Source organism: Vipera berus (genome assembly GCF_964194415.1).
Source record: "Vipera berus genome assembly, chromosome: 1".
Taxonomy (NCBI): domain Eukaryota; kingdom Metazoa; phylum Chordata; class Lepidosauria; order Squamata; family Viperidae; genus Vipera; species Vipera berus.
The window spans coordinates 111,629,336-111,651,704 of NC_138202.1; the positions used below are offsets into that span (position 1 = coordinate 111,629,336).

Consider the following 22,369-nt stretch of genomic DNA (forward strand, 5'->3'; position numbering starts at 1 on the left):
TTCCTTTCTAATTCTTAATTTTATGTCAAGGCAAGTAAAATTTCTGAGAGGATGCCACTGCAGAGAAGTGATGTAGTGATTAAACAAGGCCTGTCTCTGAATCACCTGTCTTTAAAAGAGGGAACCTGGTGGTTGGACAAAAAATTGCAAGCAGGTAGTCCTGAATACATACATGTTTACAACTATGAAGGGCTGCAAAAATCACAAACAGCACCTTCAATTGTATCTGGAGTTGTATACCACTAGAGCTCCTCATATATCCCACCTGCTACAGTGCCCTTTGTCCATAAAGTTTTACTACCTTCAGCCTCAAACTGTGGGGCTGCACAATGACTTCCCTCAGTCCTTTTCTTCACTAGCAGGACTCAGAAGTGGAGGCCATGCAACAAAAGAGGTCACAGCATCCCAAGGCCACCCATAAAAAAACCTCTCTGGTGCACTGCCAGCATCTCCACAGCTGCAGATTCCTTTACCCTGCCTCTACACCTAGAGACTCGTTCAGTAACCCCATACCCCATAGGAATACTGGCTTCTCCTTAACACATCTACCTACTGCAGCCCACCATTTCAGCCGTGAAATAAGGGACTCTCTAAGTATGTATACACTACATCCTCATTCATACAAGACAAGAACCAAGGGATGGAGGAATAACAGGAATAATAGAATTATAGAATCATACAGCTGGAAATGGCCTTGGAGGTTTTCCATTCCTCAGGGCAGGAATCTCCATACTATTCCACCCCCAATAGCTGTCCAACCTTTGTTCCAAAACCTCCAGGAATGAAGCATCCATAACTCCAGGAAGTAATTTGTATTATTGCTTAATAGGTCATATATTGTATATGGATGTTTGATCAAATGTGAATTCATCTAACAGTGATATCATATTCTTCTGTACATCAAACCCTTTTCCGATTTGTTTTAAACTCATTTCGTCTTTCTAGTAATTATATGTGTGTGTGTCTGTGTAAGGTCAGGAAACAGAAATGTAATGGAAACAGAAGATGGTTGTTGCCAGTCTGTTGAACTATGTTAGCAGTTTGCTAAAGGGCTTCTTTATCTTAGCAGGAAAAATAACAGCAACCATCTGTAGAATAAATAAAATGTATGGACACAAGTTTTAAGTTCTATATGGATGATGTGATAAATAAAATACAGAATTCATTTAAAAACATTAGTTAAAAGTAGCCTTTTTTTACTATGCTTTATTTCTATCAGCAGAAGTACAATTATTATCATATGGGATCCAGGTATTCTTTTAATGATCAAGATAGAGCTATCTTAAGATAGTTCTTTTTTACTGAGAGTCTAATTTTCCTTCCCCTCCATGTCTAGCCTAAAGGTCAAAGACAATCTTTGCTGCTCATGTATGTCACAGGCATATTCTCCATTTCTCACCTCCGAAAGAAAACCAACTTGAACAGAAATTTCTGTAGGCTTATAGCTCCAACTACAATGGACAGCAGAAAGTTGGTTACACCAGCAGTAATGTCTTCTAAGGAAGAAGTATGCCATACTCCAGATGAAAACATTGTGCATTGCTCTCTCAAATTTGTAATTTGGATTGTAAAATAATATACTTTGTTATCAAACAAATCTCAGTTACGGCAGCAATGAGTGCACTGTTTAAAGAGCTGAAGGAGCAAGTTAGGGATCACAATGGTGAAAATCTGTGTAGTTGCCAGGAGTGACAACTATTTGATGGCATGTAATCACCATGAAACAAATGAATATTAAGTGGAAGAAACTGCACAATCACATATTGGAGGAAATAACAAGTGGATATTAGGAATCAAGATTTGTCTGGCGCAGTAGAGAAATCAAGAAGCTAGTTTTGTACTCTTATGTATGACTAATCCCTGCAGCAATTCTAGGAATCATGATGTCCTTACCATTTAAAAAAGCAGGGCCACTTCCTGCCCAGCTAAAGTTAAGAGCAGTTAAGTGTATAATGTTTAGGATTTTACCTCCGAGTTCTTGAAAGGTTATGAATGGCTAGCAAATAATGCTGGAACTACAAGATAATCCTGATCCTTATTCATTGATCTAAATAACCCTCACCCCCCAAAAAAACAACATTAACACAACCCCACCTCAGCTGCACTCATGCACCTGCCAGCCTACTTGTGACCTACCCAGGACTTCCTGCCAGCTTCTCCATTGGCTTTTCTTGTAGGGAGTTAAAAAATGCAAGTCGCTATTACACAAAGTCCTCATTTAATAAACCATGATCTTTGCTTAACAGGGGCAACAGGGACTGCTGGGATTGTAATCGCTAAGTAATGCGGTCACACTTTAGAACTGCATTGCTTAGTGATGGAAATCCTGGCCGCAATTGCTGCAGTTAAGCAAGAACTACCTGTACACATTTAGAAGAAACTTCAAAATAGCTCATTAACTGTTACTATTGAAGAGGGATTAGCGGGCAAATCGTACAATGCTTTTGGTCATACAATGATTGGATTGTCATTAAATATAAATAAAAACTAGAGGGATGGAGTAAGTCTGCCCGATCATGCATTACAGTACAACCAGAACAGCGGCTATATTACATCTAATCAAAAGGGCTAAAGTAACAACATCCCCCTTGAAAGTTCCTATAATTCTAAACAATTTTCTCAGTAAAATCAAAAACCTTATTTTCATAAAATCTGAGGAGGGATTATACATTTTGAAGGATGTAAATGCCCTTCCAGTCATTAGGCTATTATGAACAATTTTGCTAGATTTTTTAACTACTGAAGTAGCCAAAGTTACTAAGCAACTTTTCTGATACACTGTTACAATTGTCCCTATTTTCTCCCAGGAAATGAATCTGTAAAAGCCAGGGGTGTTAAAGTGCCGGCCCATGGGCCAGATGTGTCACGGCCACCTCATTGCTGGCAATGGCAAAACTGTCCCAATATGTTGTGTGACGTCACGTGACGTTGCGAGTTTGACGTGTCTGCTGTAAGCTATTTCATTCATTCTTTCAATTCATGTAGTCACCCATCGCACATATATGACTCTTGGCAGTTGATAACAAAACATTATATATAGTATACACAATATAAAAATCCATCATAGCCAAACACCAACAAAGCCAAAAGATGGGCTCCATCATATATTCAAAGACCCAGACCAGGTTCTGAGAGCCCAATGAAAGGCCAATAGGATTGAGGTCAACCTTATCTCAGGTGGAATGGTGTTCCACACAGGTGGGTGCTATGGCAAAAAAAGGCTTTCCTTCCGGTTCCCATAAATAACCTGGTCCCAAACCATAAAGGAAGAAGATAAAGGAATGGATTCAGTGCATTCTGAACTGGGAGCACCGTAATTTTCTGCCTGTAAATCCCTGCCCAGAAAAGCAATGTTGCAAGCAACATATTATAACCCCACTACTATAGACTTGAAGATCTAGGAAGGAAGTTCAAGACCTTAGGGGCTCGATATGGAAGAGGACTAAAGGGGAAAATATTGCAAGTGAATGGCTGCAGAAATGGCATCAGTGGATAAGACTTGACTTAAAACTATGGTCAGAATTACTTCAATAATGATCTGTTGGTACATGGTAGTTGAACCTTCACAAAGAGAAGTAAAAGCATGATCAAAGCATGGTGAGTTAGATCAAGAAAACTCTGCACTAAATTCTGTGGTGGTTAGTAACAAAAGTCCTCAAATAAAAGCTTATGCACTGTAGAAGAATGTGGAAGTATTATCATAATGGAGGCTTTTCATCAAGTTAAACTACTCGATGAAAAACTATAAAAGCTCATGAAGTTCACACCCTTTGCTATATATACAATATGGGAAGTAAATGACTGTAAATTTCTAGTGGCAAATTGATTAAAAAGTATAATCGAGACAACCCTCAATTTTTATGTTGTCCCCATACCACTAGTTTTTTTTTTTAAGAAACTCAATCTTCTAATATTTTATAATACGATAAAAGTTTATATTCTTTAATGTGTGTACTCCTTTCTGTTAGTTCTGTAAAATTTATATCCAGAAACAATTGTACCTCATTCATGTTTCCATTCTACCCGATTTCTGTCATACCTGGTATTTGTTTCATTCACAATTAAACATTCTAAGTGTCTCAGTTTGGCTCAGAGATTTCTGTCATTTACATAAAGATACTCCATGTCCCTTTTTCAAAATATTGTTGAAACAAGCCCTTTTCCATATCCTTGTTGTCTCCTGTCATGTCTGCCCAATAATCCACTTCTAACATTGGCTTTGCCTTATGGTATTTTCTGAAACATCAATATCCTTCTGAACCAGATCCTGCCCAAGTGCCTGTTGGCTTTCCCCCCAGGGATCAGTGCCAACTGATCTGGTTCAATCAGGCTCTGAGGATTTTAAGAGAGCATTGGCTTGAACAAATGTTTTCATGCCTCCAATCTAGTTTAACAGTGGAAAAATATCAAACATGCACTGCAATCTCTTCTACAGTATCTCCAAATCCAAGGATTTGCAAATGAGTATCTAACAGCTTATCCTCTGGAAAACAAAACGATCATCATCAGTGACTAAGCATAAAATATCATTAAGAGTTAGGATTAGATAACCTACTGAAATGCAATGGTGAGAAGACTGATGCAGAGATCAAATGTTACTTAGCTTCTGAAAAGAAAAGAAGTATACATCAATATGTCCTCCACTGCAATTCATTGTCCATCCACATCACTGTCAGAACCAATAATGTGTGTACAGCATTTGTTTTGAGTCAGGTCCCAATTAATTCCAACAATTGCCACTAATACGCTGTATGTACAGTATATTTACTACCGCAAGGTGTTTGCCTTGGACATTCAGTCGCAACAAAAGAAAGGGATGATAATGTTAGCAGCTGCAGACTGCAATTAGGTGATAAAAACCAATCCAGTTTCCATTAGCATATGATAGCCAGCACCAGCACATGAAGATCTGTTGAATTTGTAGGATGAGAAAAAAATGTAAGTGGCTACAGTCATATACATAGGACACAGAATAACAAAGTTGGAAGGGACTTGCAGGCCTTCTAGTAGTCTAAACCCCTGCTCAAGCAGAAGACCTTATAGCACTCTAGACAAATGGTTGTCTAATCTTTTCTTGAAAATCTCCAGTGATGGAGCACCCACAATTTCTGGAGCCAAGCAGTTCCATTCATTAATTGCTCTTACTGTCAGGAAATTTCTCCTTAGTTCTAGGCTGGATCTCTTTTTAATTATTTTCGAGCCATTACTTCTTATCCTGTTCTCAGATGCTTTGGAGAACAGGTCAGTCCCCCCCCCCACTTTCTCTGATACCCCCTCAAATATTGGAAGACTGCTATCATGTCACCTCTAGTCCTTCTCTTTATCAGGCTAGGCCACGGGTCGGCAACCCGCGGCTCCGGAGCCGCATGCAGCTCTTTGAGCCGTCTCCTGCGGCTCCCAGTCGCCCGGTGTGCACGCACCTCTTCGAACGGGCAGTGGTGCGCACGCACCTCTCCAAATGGAGAGTGGCACCGCCCGTTCAGAGAGGTGCGCGCGCACCTTTCCGAAGGGCAGAGGTGCGCGCGCACCTCTCCCAAACCGCCGCCGTCCCGTTTGCACAGCTGCCGCGTTCGTCCAAATGGGATGGCGGCGGCTTGGGAGAGGTGCGTGCGCACCTCTCCCAAGCCGCCGCCGTCCCTTTCGGAGACCTGCCGCGTTCGTCAAACATGGACGCGTTTGCACAGCTGCTGCGTTCGTCCATGTTTGACGAACGCAGCAGGTCTCCGAAAGGGACGGCGGCGGCTTGGGAGAGGTGCGCGCGCACCTCTCCCAAGCCGCCGCCGTCCCGTTTGCACAGCTGCCGCGTTCGTCCATGTTTGACGAACGCAGCAGGTCTCCGAACGGGACGGAGACCCGTCGCCGCGCAGGTGCCTCCCATTTTGCGCATGCGCAAAATGTTTTTTGTGCACGTGCTTGAGTGGACGCACGTGCGCGCACTTTTTGCGGCTCCCACTTTTTTGTTTGTGTGATGGAACCGGTTCTGAGTGGCTCTTTTCCTTTTTCCAGTTGCCGACCCCTGGGCTAGGCATACCTAGTTTTCAACATTCATTGTACAGTTTAGCCTTTGTAGCCCTTTTCAACTTCGTTGCATTTCTTGGTACTCTTTGTAGGGTCTCAACATCTTTTTTTTGTATCCTGCTGACCAGAACTGGATGCAGTATTCCAAGTGTGGTCTCATCAGTGCTATATAAAGTAGCACCATCACTTTACATGATCTGTAGATTATCCCTTTGTTGATCCAGCCTAAGACTGCATTGGCTTTTTTGGCAACTGCAGCACATTGTTGGTTCAAATTAAATAGTGTGAAAAGAAAAATTAATACTGTGGCATGTTTGTCCAGATATTAAAATTCTAAGGAGATTTGCTGATTGTTTTCACAATATATTACTATCCAGCATTCCAATGTTAAGAAATATCCAATTGACCTTGGGCTGTAATATAATTTCAAAATAAAATTCTTCATCAGAAATCATTTAGTCATATAATGAACCGAAATGTGCATTATACTAGGTTACCACATCTAACCACAAACCTAACAGATTAACAAGTAGTTTAACAAACAAAGACCAGCATCATGCTGATAATGGTTTTCCTTAGTAGTCTATGGAAGCTGACTTTGAAGAAGCAGGACTGGAAGAGTACTAACTGCCTTTGAATTTTGGGTTGCAGAAGATTACTGTAAATACTATGGATAACCAAGAAAACAAACAAGAAAATCATAAATCAATTATTCTCATGACCAAGCTCAAATTATCATATTTTGGTCATATTATGTGAAAATTCTTGAGAAGTTCATTGTACAGAAATGTGAGAAAAGAGAAGAAAAATATGATCAGCAGCAAGGTATATGGATTCAATTATAGCAGTGATGGATGTACCTTTGAAGATCTGAAGGACAATCATCCTGGAGAAGATCTATGTAGTTAACAAGAGTCAACACCAACTTGATGGTGCATAATAAACAAATAAAACATATAGTAAAGGTAAAGGTTCCCCCGCACATGTGTGCTAGTCGTTTCCAACTCTAGGGGCCGGTGCTCATCTCCGTTTCAAAGCCGAAGAGCCAGCGCTTGTCCAAGGACATCTCCGTGGTCATGTGGCCAGCATGACTAGACGCCAAAGGCACACGGAACGCTGTTACCTTCCCACTGTAGTGATCCCTATTTTTCTACTTGCATTTTTACGTGCTTTCGAACTGCTAGGTTGGCAGAAGCTGGGACGAGTAACAGGCGCTCACTCTGTTACACGGCACTCGGGATTCGACCCGCCAAACTGCCGACCTTCTGATCGACAAGCTCAGCGTCCTAACCCACTGAGCCACCGCGTCCCTAATAAAACATATACAAACTTAGCATTTATCCATATTATTTTTACTTGCAGGTATGATACTGAAGGTGAAATAAACAGAGGTCCCCTTGTACAGAGTTTTAAATAATGAGTTCCAAGAACACGCCCTCATACTTGCCTCACCGAGATAGAAACAGCTTTCATTACTATCTGAAGTTGGCAAAATGATATCTTGAGAAGAGGATCAATTTTCAGGTTTTATCTACTAAGCTTTGAGAAGAAATCGCAGCATATTATGGGAGTGTTTTTTATTTTCTGCAGAGCACAAAAATGCCTATTTACTGTAAAGGGGGTAGAAAGAAAATTCTAACTTCTCAGAAACTCCCTTAAGTAAAAAATATTAACACAGATATGCTAAAGGAGAAAAATATAAATAATGAAAGAAGTATGGTGTATTTTTCCAAAATGCTATAATACTGCTGAATGATGCAAAGGTCTTTTTTTTTCAAATGCAGACCCTGAAAATATTAATGGAAGAGCCAGGGTAGTCTAGTGGTTAAGGCACCAAACTACTAGAAAGCGGGAGATCGTGAACTCTAGTCGCACCTGAAAGCCAGCTGGGTGACTTTGGGCCAGTCACTCTCTCCTAGACCCACCCCACCTCACAAGCTATTGTTGGGGGCAAAAGAGGAGAACGAAAGAGTGTTAGGTATCTTTGTGATTTTGAGTTATTTATGAAAATAATGAAGATGGGATAAATTTAAAACAAAAGATAAATGTTTTTTTTTATTATTTATTAAGCAAGTGGCACCAGGATTCTGAGCATTGGAAGGTGCAGGGGTAGTCCTCAACATGACCATAATTGGGCCCAAAATTTCTACTGCTCAGCAAAGCAGTTGTTAAATGAATTGTGCCTCATTTTATAACCTTTTTTACCACAGTTGTTAAGCAAATCACTGCTATTGCTAAGTGAATCATGTGGTCATTAAGTGAATTTGGCTTCCCCCATTGACTTGGCTTGTACAAAGCCAGGTGGGAAGCTTACAAATGATGATCACATGACTGCGGGATAGCGTAACTGTCATGAATACATGCCAATTGCCAAGCACACAAATTTTGATCATGTAACCATGGAGATGATGCAATGGTTGTAAGTGTGAAAAAACAGCCATAAGTCACTTTTTTCTGTACCGCTGTTAATTTCAAATGGTCAAAAACAAATGGTTGTAAGTGAAGTACTACCTGTAGTTAAAAACAGCAAAAAGATGCCAGAAGGTGGCAAGGACCAACTATTTCTGTTTTGCTACTGAGAAAATGTGTGTCATACAGTGGACAAGAATCCAGTTTAATTCAAAGAAGCCTTTATCTTTATATTGGAAGTCATGTGCTTGAAAACGCATTGCGATAAATTCCCATCCCACTCATAATAGTTAAATAATAACTGAAGCGAACTTAAATACCACAGCGTTTTCTAGCTGTGTGTAAAAGCAACTTTCTTTTATTTCTTGACAAATGCAGAGCCAAAAATATTGATGACAGAACCACTTTTTAATGGCCTAGTGACAAATTATGATTGCCAAGTGAAAAATGTTGACTACTTTCCCATTTTACATTCAGCATATTGCTAGTAATGCTTATTAAAATAATTTAGCTTTTTTCTATGCTGTATTTATGATTCAGAATGAAACTGTAATGATCTGACTTTAGCATTCAAGTTTTGGAGAAGCAGACCACCATCAACTAGGCCACTATCAACTGTATTTCCCAACCAGAATTATACCTAGGCTTTGCCAGCTAATTAAAGAACATTATATTGTCCCTAAAACATTTTACACGTGAGTTTTTGCAAATCACTGCACAGCACATAAACAGAAGGGCAAAGGAGGACAATCCCATTTTTTTCTCACACCTCCACATATCACAGATGTTTTTCAGTGCAGCAATATCAGCAAGTGCAAGTCAAGACAACTGTGCAAGATCCAGATTAGTAAACTAATACTTGCTAGGGGCTGTAAGCCTGTGATTCTGAAAATACAAAATACTTTCTGGCAAATGCAAATCATGGGAAAATGCATATATTTATATTGTACTCACTTAATTCTAGAACTGTAATTAGTCACTGTGGATAAATAAGTGTATGTAAAGTGCAAATGGCTGGGTGGAAACACAAAATCTAAAGTGACTTTTTAAAAAGCATAGTAGCCATTACCCTACAAGTTTCAAAGACATAGCTGAGCATGGCAAACCTGCACCACAGAGCAGAATTTCAGGATTTCTATCAGGTAAAAGGGTTTTGATATGTGAAATGCAAAGCTGGCTTGATTGCTTTAAATATGTCATGGGACAGCCATGCACTTTTCATCCAACTTGGAAGAAAAACTTGCCAGGATCGCTAGAAAGAAACTGTATACTGTACTATCAGTAAAGCTTCTACAGGCCTTCCATTTCATTCCTTTAATGTCACTTCATTTCATGAACAGAGTAGCTTTCAACAGTTAACCTTATGGTGGGCTACACAGTTTCATGGTGATTTTTAAAAGGTCTTAAAAACTGTTCTTAATAGCATGGAATAATATTTGAATGTGAGTATCAGACTTTCTATCCACATTCAGCACATGATTATTCCTCAACAGAAAATTGAACAAGTGTTCAGAATGGTTCAACACTTCAATATTTACAATAAATACCATTTCATCTATTTAACTGTATTCAGCCTGGAAAAATCAGATCAATTAAGTGGCATTAAATTGAGAAAAATAAAATATTTTGTTTAAAAAAAGAAAAGCAGGATAACTACATTAGAAAATGAAGAACCAAGACTGTCAAATTATTCAGGCAGTGATTAACATCACCTAAAGGCTTTCCAAACCTTTTCCTTCATTATTCAATATTGATTAGGTGAGGAGTTAGTTTGGTGTTATTAACCAAAGAAAAACCACTTTTACCCAATTTACCCAGGTTTGGAAAAACACTGATCTAAACAATATCCACCTAAATCAATGTAAGAATTTTTCATATGCCATCAAGATTTATGACACTTCAGTTATGGCGGGGGGAAAAATCACTTCTCTTTAAGAAGGATAAGGAGTCATTGCCTAACACAAAATACCTTTGATGTGGAGCTGTACCATCTTCTGTAGTCTGCATAGCATTAACTCAGTTCTGAGCAAAAGGCTCAATGCAGCCAATTTATAAAAAATTAATACAGGTAGTCATTGGGTTAGGACAACAATTGGAACCAGAACTCTTGTTGCTAAGCAATGCAGTTTTAAAATACAATGTCGCGTGACTGCTTAGCAGTAGCAATCCTGGCAGTCCCAGGATTGTGTGTTGTGTGCCATAGGTATTCCATAGGTACACGGAGCAGGGGCCACTGACGGGTTCTACAGAGTACAAGTGAGAGCTACTGAGGGAGCAGGGGCAGAGTGGGTGTTACGGAGTGTGAGGAGGCACAACTCAGAGTGCAGGCAGGCAAGCAGGGGGATGTTACAGAGCATAAGATCCCAAGGATCTTGTACACTGAAGCTAGAACCTTGGGAAAAAAGTAGGCAGGAGCAATTTGTGATTTTCCCTAGTATCTTTTCCACTGATTTTGCTTGTGAGAAGCTGGCACAGAAGGCTACAAATGATCATGTGATTGTCAGATACTGCAACTGTCATAAATGCAAGCCAAGTGCCTGAATCATAATCCCTTGACTGGAGGGATGCTGCAACGACTAGAACTTCCAAGTACAAATAATAAATATGTACCATCCATTCAGCGCCACCACAACTTTGAACAGACACTGATAAGTGGTCATAACTACCTGTACTGTAGATAAGCATTCTTGATTCTTTAAACAGTGGTTAATATGTGTTTTTGTTGAAATAAATTTTGCATATTACTGAAATTAACTGACATAAATGCTGAACTGTATTAACTTTTTGTCATACATATAATAAACACGATAATATTGCCAGGTAGTTTTAAAAGCATGCCATAGAAACTTCACATGTCATGTAATTTTCATATGTTTGTTCTCTGTACATAAACATATGTTTTAGCCTACAGAATTGAAATCTTTGTTGATGGAAATTCAACAGTTGGATCTTGTAGATGTGTATTCTCAATTCTTTCTTTTAAAGTGCTTATATTTGTTCCTGCTGAAATAATTGTGCATATTACTGAATTCAACTGACATAAATGCTTAACTGTGTTAACATTTTCTCAGTTTAATTACAAATATTCTCCTTTTTCCTAATGTGTTTTCAAAATCCATCTTCCTGAAAATGTCGGTTAAGGTTGCTATCTCTCCTACAGCTTCTGAAATGAAAACAGTTGCAACAAATAGCATTATCCATAGCTAATTTCCTGTTTTATGTGTTTATTTTTTAAATTATTGGTTTAAAAGCTCATATTAGATACCAGTAAATTTACTATATAGTATACTCATATATTTGGTATATTAACTAAAAAGTATAGTAATGATGTCATTAATATACTTTGTTCTCAAAGTCCTTTTCTGTATTCGCTATTGCACATTTGCATTATTTTTGTACAAATTGGTATTCCTTTTTTTCCCATTTGACCCAAACTTATGTTTTTGAAGGAAGACTTTTGTTCAGTATCTTCCTTGACATAAATTAGTTAACTTTAATCGTAATGTTACTGACTTGCAGTATGTGTCCTAGCTAAACTTCCATTATTGAGCAGTATAACTAAAATTGAAATTTGGCATCCTTTCAGAGAACTGTACAAAAGTTCTGAGACAGTTTTCTGTATGTTTGTACTAAGTATGTTTTATACTGCCACCCATTGATATGCATGATCTTGGAGTGTTTAGTATGTTTCTACACTGAGTGGCTGTTAATATTCTTTTGGATAAGTATAATATTCAGCATTTGTGTCACAAAACAGCATAAAACACATTTCTGAAAATTAAAGGATTATATTTAATAGATCCATATTACTGTGAACGATATCTAACATCCTTTTTACTCTTACGTTTTAACCAGGCTTCACAGTTTCGATCCAATCAGGCTGGATTTCTGGACAATTTTCCTCTTAAACATGAACTAAATTGAATAATACTACAGTAGTTAGTGGGGGATGCATTTTTATAAAACCTACACAATCTTAGTTGATTGTCAGGAAGTCCAAGGGCTGTAGAACAGATTGAGAAGTTGAAGAAGCATCCCAGAAGAAGGTAACAACAATTACCTTGTCCACATTATTGCCAAGAAAATTATGTGGGAGTGACCCACAGAGACAAAAGAAACTGAGCTTGACAGGAAGGAATCTTTATCTTTATGGTAATAATTTCAATAACATCAGCAACGCTGATACAATTATTCTGAATCAGTACAAGCATCTTATAACCACTAACACAATCATTTAGAAAATGTATAAAACTAATCTCCATCATCACTGGGTTAATTTTTATCCTGTTTGTCTGAACCTAATTAAACTTACTTCCTGCTATCTTTTCTCCTTTGGATCCCTTATTTCTTCTATTCTTCATCCCCATATCACTCTAAGCATTTGCATTAGGGTAATTATAGCTCCCAGCATATGGTGCCATCTCTATTTTGCTTTCTTGAGTTTCCCAGTTTGACATCATAACTGGTCTCACATATTGCACTAAATTATGATGTATTATATAAATCATACTTTATTATTTATTATTATATATGAACATAAAATTATACATTCAATAAAGCAATAGTTAAAATGTAACTTAGCAAGCTGTTAAGTAATGTTACTCTTAATACTATTTAATTTTCCCTACATATCTTACAATTTTTAATACATGTGACTAGCTCTCTCCATTTCTCCATGTTTTCTGAATTCACTTTATTCACTTTATATCTATTCTTTTCATTAAAACCAATGCTCTACCTCTTGTGTCTGATTCTGTGCATTAGTGTGTAAGGTCTACAAATGATGTCCTATTCTAAATATCTTTAGCAGACACATTTTCCCCCATAGCCAATCAGACTGCATATGGCTTTTTCCTGTACCCTTTCTACCTGGGCAATCAAAACATTTTCCAATTCAATCCTTAGGGATAGCTCTTTCTGCACCAGGTATTTCCCACTGTCTATTGATATTCTCCTAGGAATCTGTTTAAAGCAGCTTTGTTAGTTTCTCTCTGTGTCTTAAGTCTAAGAGAAAATGAAATACTATTAGCAGTTGATTAATTGTTGCTAAAGCCTATTTCTCCTAATTTCTTCTGAGTTGCTCCCCAACCTTGCTTATAATCACCCAGAGTTGCTGGGATATTATTATTAGCCTTTCATATTAATAGCAAAAGCTTATAAATGCACTGAAATCTTTTAACTTTCTTGCTGCAAATAACATTTTATTATTTCTTTATGTAATTTCTACTGAGACTTCTAAACAAAAAACCCTAACACAAAGTAATATAAAGTAGGGAAAAGAAAGAAACGGAAGATCAAGTACAGGGGGGGAAAATGGAAGGAAAATAGAAAAAGAAAAAAGATACAATGAAGTGGATTCTGATATTCTTCACAGCAGCGATAAGTACAAATATATTTTAACCTTATATATTCTGGTTCTAAGAATAATCTCCCATCTAATCATCAAAACCATTAAATCACAATTTCATTTCCCCCCCCCCATTTTTACGCAGGAAGACCGTAAGAAACTTCCAGTCATCAATAAATATATCTTTTTCTCTAAACAAAGAAATTAAGTTGTCCTTTTCAACAACAAATGATATTTTAAAGGGAATTATGTCTGGAAGAGTTCGATTCAAAGCAGACTCAATAGTTTCATCCTGGAAGTTCTGCCTTTCAACCTTCAACCTAGCAACTGGAATTTGGTTTCCAGAACAAAAGCTAGATTTCTCCTTTGATGCCAACCTTTGCAAACTTTGTGCCAGGCAAATAAGTCATCATGGCCTCTGACTGCTCTTCCATTACAAGCTGAACTGTATCTGTCTTTAAAGGCAACACCCAGTACCATCACCCCATTCCCAGAGGCAAAGCTCTGGTAAATAACTTCTCTGTTTATTCCCCAAAGATCAATCTTCAAGATTATCTTGAAGATTGACCCTCTTTCCCTCCCCGAAACCATCCTTTATTAAGACAACAAAGGAGCCATCACTCTGGGAAAAGATCTTTACTGTCCCTCGTTGACATAAAAAAATACACAAAAATACTGAATAATTTATCTTATCTTTCCATTCCAGCTTGGAATCATTTGTAAGTTTGATGAAGAAAAAAATTATTTTCTGCAGTTTTTTTTAAAAAAGTTACACAATAATTGTTTGGAGATAAATTGTCTGTGTGTGCCTTTTGATAAAAATGTGATGAAAAGTCACATTTTTAAAAAATGTGCTGCAATAAACTTTCCCAACCTGAGGATTTCTAGGTTTGTGGATTTTAAATCCCCAAATTCTGTTAACAAGCATGATTATTGCTGAATATTGTGAATATTTTCATGTCTCACCTACACACAGATTGGGGAAGACTACAAGACATTTTCATAGCCTTAATAATAATAAGTTGGAAGGGACCTTGGAGGTCATCTAGTCCAACCCCCTGCTCAGGCAGGAAACCCTATACCATTTCAGACAAGTGGCTGGCCAGTCTCTTCTTAAAAACTTCCAGTGTTGGAGCATTCACCACTTCTGGAGGCAGGTTGTTCCACTGGTTAATTGTTCTAACTGTCAGGAAGTTTCTCCTTAGTTCTAGGTTGCTTCTCTCCTTGGATAGTTTCCATCCGTTGCTTCTTGTCCTGCTTTCAGGTGCTTTGGAGAATAGCTTGACTCCCTCTTCTTTGTGGCAGCCCCTGAGATATTGGAACACTGCTATCATGTCACCCCTCACCCTTCTCTTCGTTAAACTACACATACCCAATTCCAGCAACCGTTCCCTACTGTATATGTTTTAGCCTCTAGTCCCCCAATCATCTTTGTTGCTCTTCTCTGTACTCTTTCTAGAGTCTCGACATCTTTTTTACATCGTGGTGACCAAAACTGGATGCAGTATTCCAGGTGTGGCCTTACCAAGCAAGGCATTGTAAAGTGGTATTAGTATTTCATGCGATCTTGATTCTATCCCTCCGTTAATGCAGCCTAGCACTGTGTTGGCTTTTTTGGCAGCTGCAGCACACTGCTGGCTCATATTGAAGTGATTGTCCATTAGGACTCCGAGATCTCTCTCACAGTTGCTACTATTGAGCAAGGTACCACCTATACTATACCTGTGCATTTGATTTTTCCTGCCTAAATGTAGAACCTTACTTTTTTCACAACTGAATTTCATTTTGTTAGATAGTGCCCAGTGTTCGAGTCTGTCCAGATCCTCCTGTATCTTAAGCCTATCTTTTGGAGTATTGGCTATTCCTGCCAGCTTGGTGTCATCTGCAAATTTGATGAGTTCCCCATTTATCCCCTCATCCAAATCGTTGATGAAGATGTTGAAGAGCACTGGGCCCAGAACAGAGCCCTGGGACACTTCCTTCCATGTAGATGCAGTTCTATTGAGGACCACACACTGAGTACGGCCTGTCAGCCAGCTATGAATCCATCTGGTGGTGATGCTGTCTAACCCACATTTTTCTATCTTATCAAGTAGAAGGTTGTGATCTACTTTATCAAATGCCTTACTGAAGTCCAAGTAAATTATATCTAAAGATAGAAGAGAAGGTGTATGTGTGCTCTAGATATTTTTCCCAGCATGTGCATTCTCAAAATATAAAGTTCAAATAGGGCCTGCAGTTTAAATATTTTTTAATTACTATTGGTGTATCCTTGAAATAGGAAATACAATGAATATATGCAAAGGGTATATATGCCACTTCCAACCATGTTAGGGTTAAGAATACTGTAATATTAATATTTGAGGAAAAACTAGCAAATATAGCTTTTAAGAAATACTTTTTTTGTAATTGCAGCATTCTAAATGCTTACATTTGAAACTGACAATCAATGTATTCAGTTAAGATACGTATATTGCAGTTTGTTAGATATTGGCTTTGTGTCTTTTGTGAACCAACTGCTTAATGATAAGCTTAACATTAATTTATGTTCAGAAGATATACAAGTTGAGGTCACATATTACACTAAGCTACTTGTTTATTAAATAAATCACAACTGGGTACATACAGCACATAAGCCAATACTAAATACTCTGAAGCTCAGTGTGATTTATAAATCTAACTATCAGGATAATCCTCACAACACATAAATGAAGCAGGTCATTTTCAATTAAAATCAAGCCAGACCAAACTCATCCTCTCCTGTGGTTATCATCTGTATAGATTTCCACAAAAATTGCAAATTATTGCACAATTTAAATTTTCTGCAGGGGCAGGTAATGCTCTAAATGCAACTGTCCAAATTCAAAATCTGATGCAAATTGTCCTTTTTGCCTCCCTTGCTGTGAGAAAGCACTGTTCCATGCTTGTGACCCACATGCAATGGGATTCTGGGGGAAAAATTATGTATGATTCACTGCATATGGATGGATTACAAGCATAGAACATGGCTTTCTCACAGCAAGTAGGAAATGAAAAAATATATTAGAACAGTCAATATTTCTGGAATGAATTTCAATCCATTAGCAGCAACACAGTCATTCACAACATATGATAGGTCAATTGATAGACTGAACTAACAATTTGAAAAGCATTTGGTCAGAAAACAAAACTGGTCAACAATCGGAGAAGTTTAAAGAATTCAGGCAAGTGAATTTAAAGCAGTCTTTTATATTCATTTATTTTGTAATGAATGGGCATGTGCTTTTCTAATCTTTCCAAACCATACTCCTAATCAACAAAATTAGCAGTCTCTTTATCTGCTTTAAGATACATAATTAGCCATTATACAGGATCTGATATTTAAAACCAGGATAATTAAATGTAAATGATAGATGTAAGATTTTTATCCCGCCTTATTTTTCCAATACAACTCAAGATGGCAAACATACCAATACTCATTCCTCCTCCTACTTTCCACACAATAACAACAACCCTGTAAGGTGGTTGGGCTGAAACAGAGTGATTGGCCCAAAGTTACCCAGCTGGTTTTTCATGCCTAAAATGAGACTAGAACTCCATCTCCTAGTTTCTAAATTAGCCCTTAACCATTACACCAAACTGGCCAGCACCTTTACCATACATTAGCATAAAGCAGTTTATGATACAATACAAAGTGTTATAAAACTGCCCTTTTGCAATCCCCTTGTCTCTTCTTTCAGACTCTCCTGGTGGTCTCCCATCCTATCGCTGAGGATACTTTGGTTACAAAGCCAGGTCTCCTCGCATGGAGAGGGAGTGGGCCTCCCTCTGACCCACTCATTTTGCCATCCCACACACACACCATGAGCAACCTGGCCAAGGAGAGCGAGCCAAGCAGCAGCCTCGAGGAGAAGGTAGTGTAGCTGGGGGTCCCCTTGGGGAAGGCTGGGCTGGGCGTTTGCCCTCCACTGCCCAGGGCTCTGGGCATCCTGCACTACCGGGGGTCCTCCGGGTGGCCTGAGAACAAAGGAACTGCCACTGAAGAAATTAAAACCGGTACATTTTTCCTTTTTTTTTAACGGTTTGTAACATTTTACTAGATTGTGGAATAAAATACAATTCCTCTTGTTGCAGTAAAATGAAGCATTAACATTGAACCTCAACTTTTTTCTTTTCCATAATAGTATAAACTAGCTAGCCATTTCTATAACAACAAATGAATCTAAACAGTAAAATCAGTGGGATTCAGCTGGTTCGCACCACTTCGGCAGAACCGGTAGCTAATTTTTTGTTGCCCGTGCCCAGAATGGACTTTCGGAAGTGGCATCCACACAGAGAACTGGTTGTTCACATATCTGAATCCCACCATGGAATAAAACCCAAAGTCCCGCGCACCCCCTCCCCCTTTTTTTCAGTCATCAAGTTTTTGACACCTTGCTAATCACTGGTGGTACTCAAATATCGTCATGTCCTAAAAGTGGTACAATCTGTGAAAAGGTTGAAAAGCCCTGCTTTAGTAGTTCCTCCTTAAATGCTAAGGAGTAAGTGATAAGCCAGCTGATCATGCTGTAAAAACAAAAAGCAGTCTGATATTACTTAATAAAATTAACTTCATTAGTTCTAGCTTTTACCAAAATGTTATCTTTAAAGAAGAAAAAACCTAACTCCTCCAGCTTATTTTTGCTTACAAAATGTATTTTAATTGCTTTTGTTTTACAATAATACTATCCCAAAAACTGTTCAATAGGTAGTGCCTTTATCTTTGATGCTTTGGACATCAATACAGTACTAAAGTATCTGGGTGAATATAATAAAGTGGCAATGTGAAAGTCATCTGAAGAGTGTGCTTATTTCTATAACATGCTAAGCAATAGTTTGTTTGCTTCATACAGTGTGATAGAATAGAATAGATGGTTTACAGCAACAGACCATTGCAGTTTAGAGTATGATTCAAACAGAACATGGCCTAGTCACATCCCTTTGCACTACAGTATCATTCCAAAAAATGAATCACAGAATTTTATTTGTATTTAATATCCATTGTATGTTGCACTAAGTTTTTCACTGACCAAATATTCCTTAGCAACAGTAATGCTGCTTCTGTCAGGCTGATTATAATTACAGCCCAGTAAGTCTGAGCAATTCAGACTAATCCTGATAATGCTCATTATTACTTTAACGTTTCTTTAAAATAGGATGATCAACTTGAGTAAGATTATAATTAATGTCAGTAGTAGGAATTTGGAATCGGGTTTAGAGAATTTCAATCCTCAGGAACATGATTCAATAATGTTACCTAATATGAAATGTCAATATGAAAAACAGGCAAATACAGGCAAACACTAAGTGAACAACCAGATCTGTATAACATACAGCAAAAAGACTTAGGCCTCCAATACTTAGGATAGTTTCCTGACATGGAAAATCTTGAAAGAAGACACACACAGTAACTTCTAAAATGTAGCCCATCCTACAAAAAATGAAAAGGGTTGAGTGCTATATTAAGAAAAATGCAGGGAGAAATAAGAAGCTGATCAACTCCCAACTAAAATGACAGATACTACAGGATTTGCCTAAAATATACATTCTTTGCAATTTTTCATGTCTACAAATTAGAGCAAGCAGAAGGCAACTGGTACTTCTGCACCGGTTGCAAAGAGATTCAGCTAATGTTAATAGCTGTATAAAGTTACATAATTAAAAAAACCCTATTTTTTTATCTCCTTAACTTTAGAGCCATGGGAAGACTGGAATCATGTTGCCAGGGTGAGAGCAAATATATTAGCACCATGAAAGCTAAGTCTGCTGCACTGTTGGTGCCACCTGGGCCCACTCATTTCATCATTTACCAATCATCTGCTGAGTACTGAATGATAACAATAAAATATTTCTAATTTAAAGAAATTTTAGCAGAAACAAACAAGTAATTCTATCTCTAAAGCTGTCACTTTCAAAAACAGAGGGGTAAAAAATGCTACTGTCAGTATAACTATTTTACTTGGGGAAAAAAGGACATAGGATTGTAATTTTAGACCCTGGTGGTATGCATGTTTGTGTTTATTACAACTATAATTTCAACTCACATGCTTTTACATACTAGGTTACAATAGCTGTTGATACATGCTCTTAAGCCTTAGGGATAGGGCAGGCCAAATATCTAAATGGAAGAGTTCAAGGAAGAGGCCACATGCTTATAAATCAAGGGTAACAAAGTGTGTGTATGAATGTATGTAGGTGCATGTGTATGTGTGTGTGTGTGTGTGTGTGTGTGTGTGTGTATATATATATATATATATATATATATATATATATATATATATATATATATATATACACACACACACACACACACATATACACATATGTATATATATGTATGTGTGTATACACACACACACAAATTTGAACTTCAGCTGATTGTGTATGCTGGAGGTTAAGAATTTCATTGCTGTACTCATGCTTTAATTTCAATCATTCAGTATTTTTCTTAAGATTTAAATTCAGAGAGGAAACCTCACACGATTGTCAAATAATGCAAGAGGAACTCCAGATAACCCTTTGTCATGCTGGCAAAATCATCTAAAACACTAAGAAACAATAATGAAAAATAGAAAAGTGATTCTGCCCTCCAAAAATATTCGCTAAAATTACCAGGATCTGCAACTCTGAGGGGGGGGGGGGAAAGAAGAGAGAGAATGAAGCAGGAAGAACAGGCTAAGCCACTCATAGAGGACTTAGGAGGCAGATTGCCAAATGGCCCCACCCTCCCTCAGAAAGGGACGACAAAATAATAACAATAAAAATTAAAAAGTGTTCAGATTAGTTCAACTGGCTGAACCCTAACTTGTGGAAGGGGCCAGCCTATCCCGGAAGACAGGTCTGTTAACAAGAGCGAGTTCGACCCTACCTTCAAAGACATAGGAAGGAGAAAGACCATCGGGCTAAGAAGATGCGAGTCCAAATTTGTGGGTCCCTTGAGAACAAGGGACCTTGAGTCGGGCGCCCATCCGCAAATCTTGTGGCTGCAGCGCTGGAGATAAAGCGCTAGCCTACTCAGACGGAAGTCCGCACTGACTTCCAAGGATTTTTTTTTACTCACAGGTGCGTGTTCCGGATTACAGCCCAGGAGTTTGGGGCTGCAAAAAGTAAGGACGCACACGCACACACACAAAATGCAGATCTGACGAAATAGGAAGGGAAAAAAGAGACTTCGGGATCTATTGGTCCGTCGCGCTTCAGTTCAGTTACCTGGACGAACCTTGGGCAAAGCAGATCCTCTTCCTCGCGCGGCTTCTTTTCCGCCTCCTCACCCTCTCGGAGCAGCCAGCCGAGTCCTCCCCTGCGCAAGGTCACAGGCTCCGCTCTACTAGGCGAGAGATACTTCGCGTTTCGTTCCTGCGGCTTCCCCGCCGAGGGGAGCCACCCCCCCCCACCCGCGAGTTGGCAAATTCGTCGCGCGCCTCCTTCCAGGCGGAGTAGCGGCTAGGGCGCCCGAGCGACCGGCTTTTTTCCTTCTCCGCCCGCCACCTGCAGCCTCTCCTCGCCACACCGGTCCGGGGGAACGGGAGTTCTTTCCCTTCGTCTTATCGGTGAACCCCGCCTTCCGTCCTGGACTAAGCTCCGCCCCGAATGCTGCTCTCCGCCAGCAGGTATGGGCAGAGCTACAACGGAACAGGGAAGCCCAGAAGGACAGCCTGGCGGACCAACCACCGTTTGCTTCCACTGCTCTGGGCGAAGTTTGGGCCTTTCTTAACGCTCGGTTTAAGCTCGTCCTTTACCTGCCTCTTTTCCTTAAGGCAGGGGTCTTCAAACTTGGCCCTTTTATGACTCGTGGACTTCAGCTCCCAGAATTCCTCAGCCAGCCTGCCTGGCTGAGGAATTCTGGGAGCTGAAGTCCACGAGTCATAAAAGGGCCAAGTTTGAAGACCCCTGCCTTAAGGCCTTATAAAAGCGAGTAACCACAGCATGGCTTTCGGGAACCACTTGCTTTCACGGGCCAATTACACAGTTCTAGTTGTAGCATTTAAAACACAAGTCGGGACAAATCAACGTGCATTTGTTTGTAGCTAGGATTCCTGGCACAATTCAGCCAAATCCCAAGAGCGCGCCTCCCAAATTGTTTTTAAGAACCCAGCAACAACCAGGCAATAGTAGCCTCCCAGACATTTAACCGGCAAGATCACCATGTTGCTCAGCGTTTACAGTACAAAGATTGAACTTGCCTAACCTTGTAAGTCCTGTGCAGGGACTTGAGTTGCTTGGCAAATACAGCATACGGGAGGTCAAGGGTGACATTTCCCACAAGAATGTAGACTATAATATGGGTGGCATCAGTCCGCCATGAAAGCAGTTGCCAAACTGAACTTTCTGTGAAGTGCCATTTTGGGCGCCATAAAATGAACCTGAGAAGAATGAATTAATTCTATTTTTTCCAGGCAAAGCTAAACTTTTGCAACCCAGTGAGGGACACACACACCCCATTCAATTCCCAATTGTCCCATTGACTTCAGAGCAAAAATAAATCTGTTTACATCTTAATTGATTCTAAAATCTGTGTCTCTTTCAAATCGTTGTTCAATTCCATGGGGGGGGGGGAAATCCAGCAGCTCTGAAATG

General features: G+C 39.0%; 1 protein-coding gene across 3 annotated transcripts in view; it reads right to left on the reverse strand.

The window, feature by feature from the left end:
* The window catches only part of RASSF7 (Ras association domain family member 7), a 65,714-nt gene extending 44,402 nt beyond the window's left edge, over positions 1–21,312 (reverse strand). For 2 of the 3 annotated variants that reach the window (XM_081341132.1, XM_081341136.1), the window contains exon 1: positions 21,002–21,312. The gene's annotated coding sequence lies outside the window, so the exon portion shown is untranslated. The remainder of the gene's footprint in view (positions 1–21,001) is intronic. The other variant, XM_081341134.1, reaches the window with a different exon arrangement.
* Positions 21,313–22,369: the final 1,057 nt, after the last annotated feature.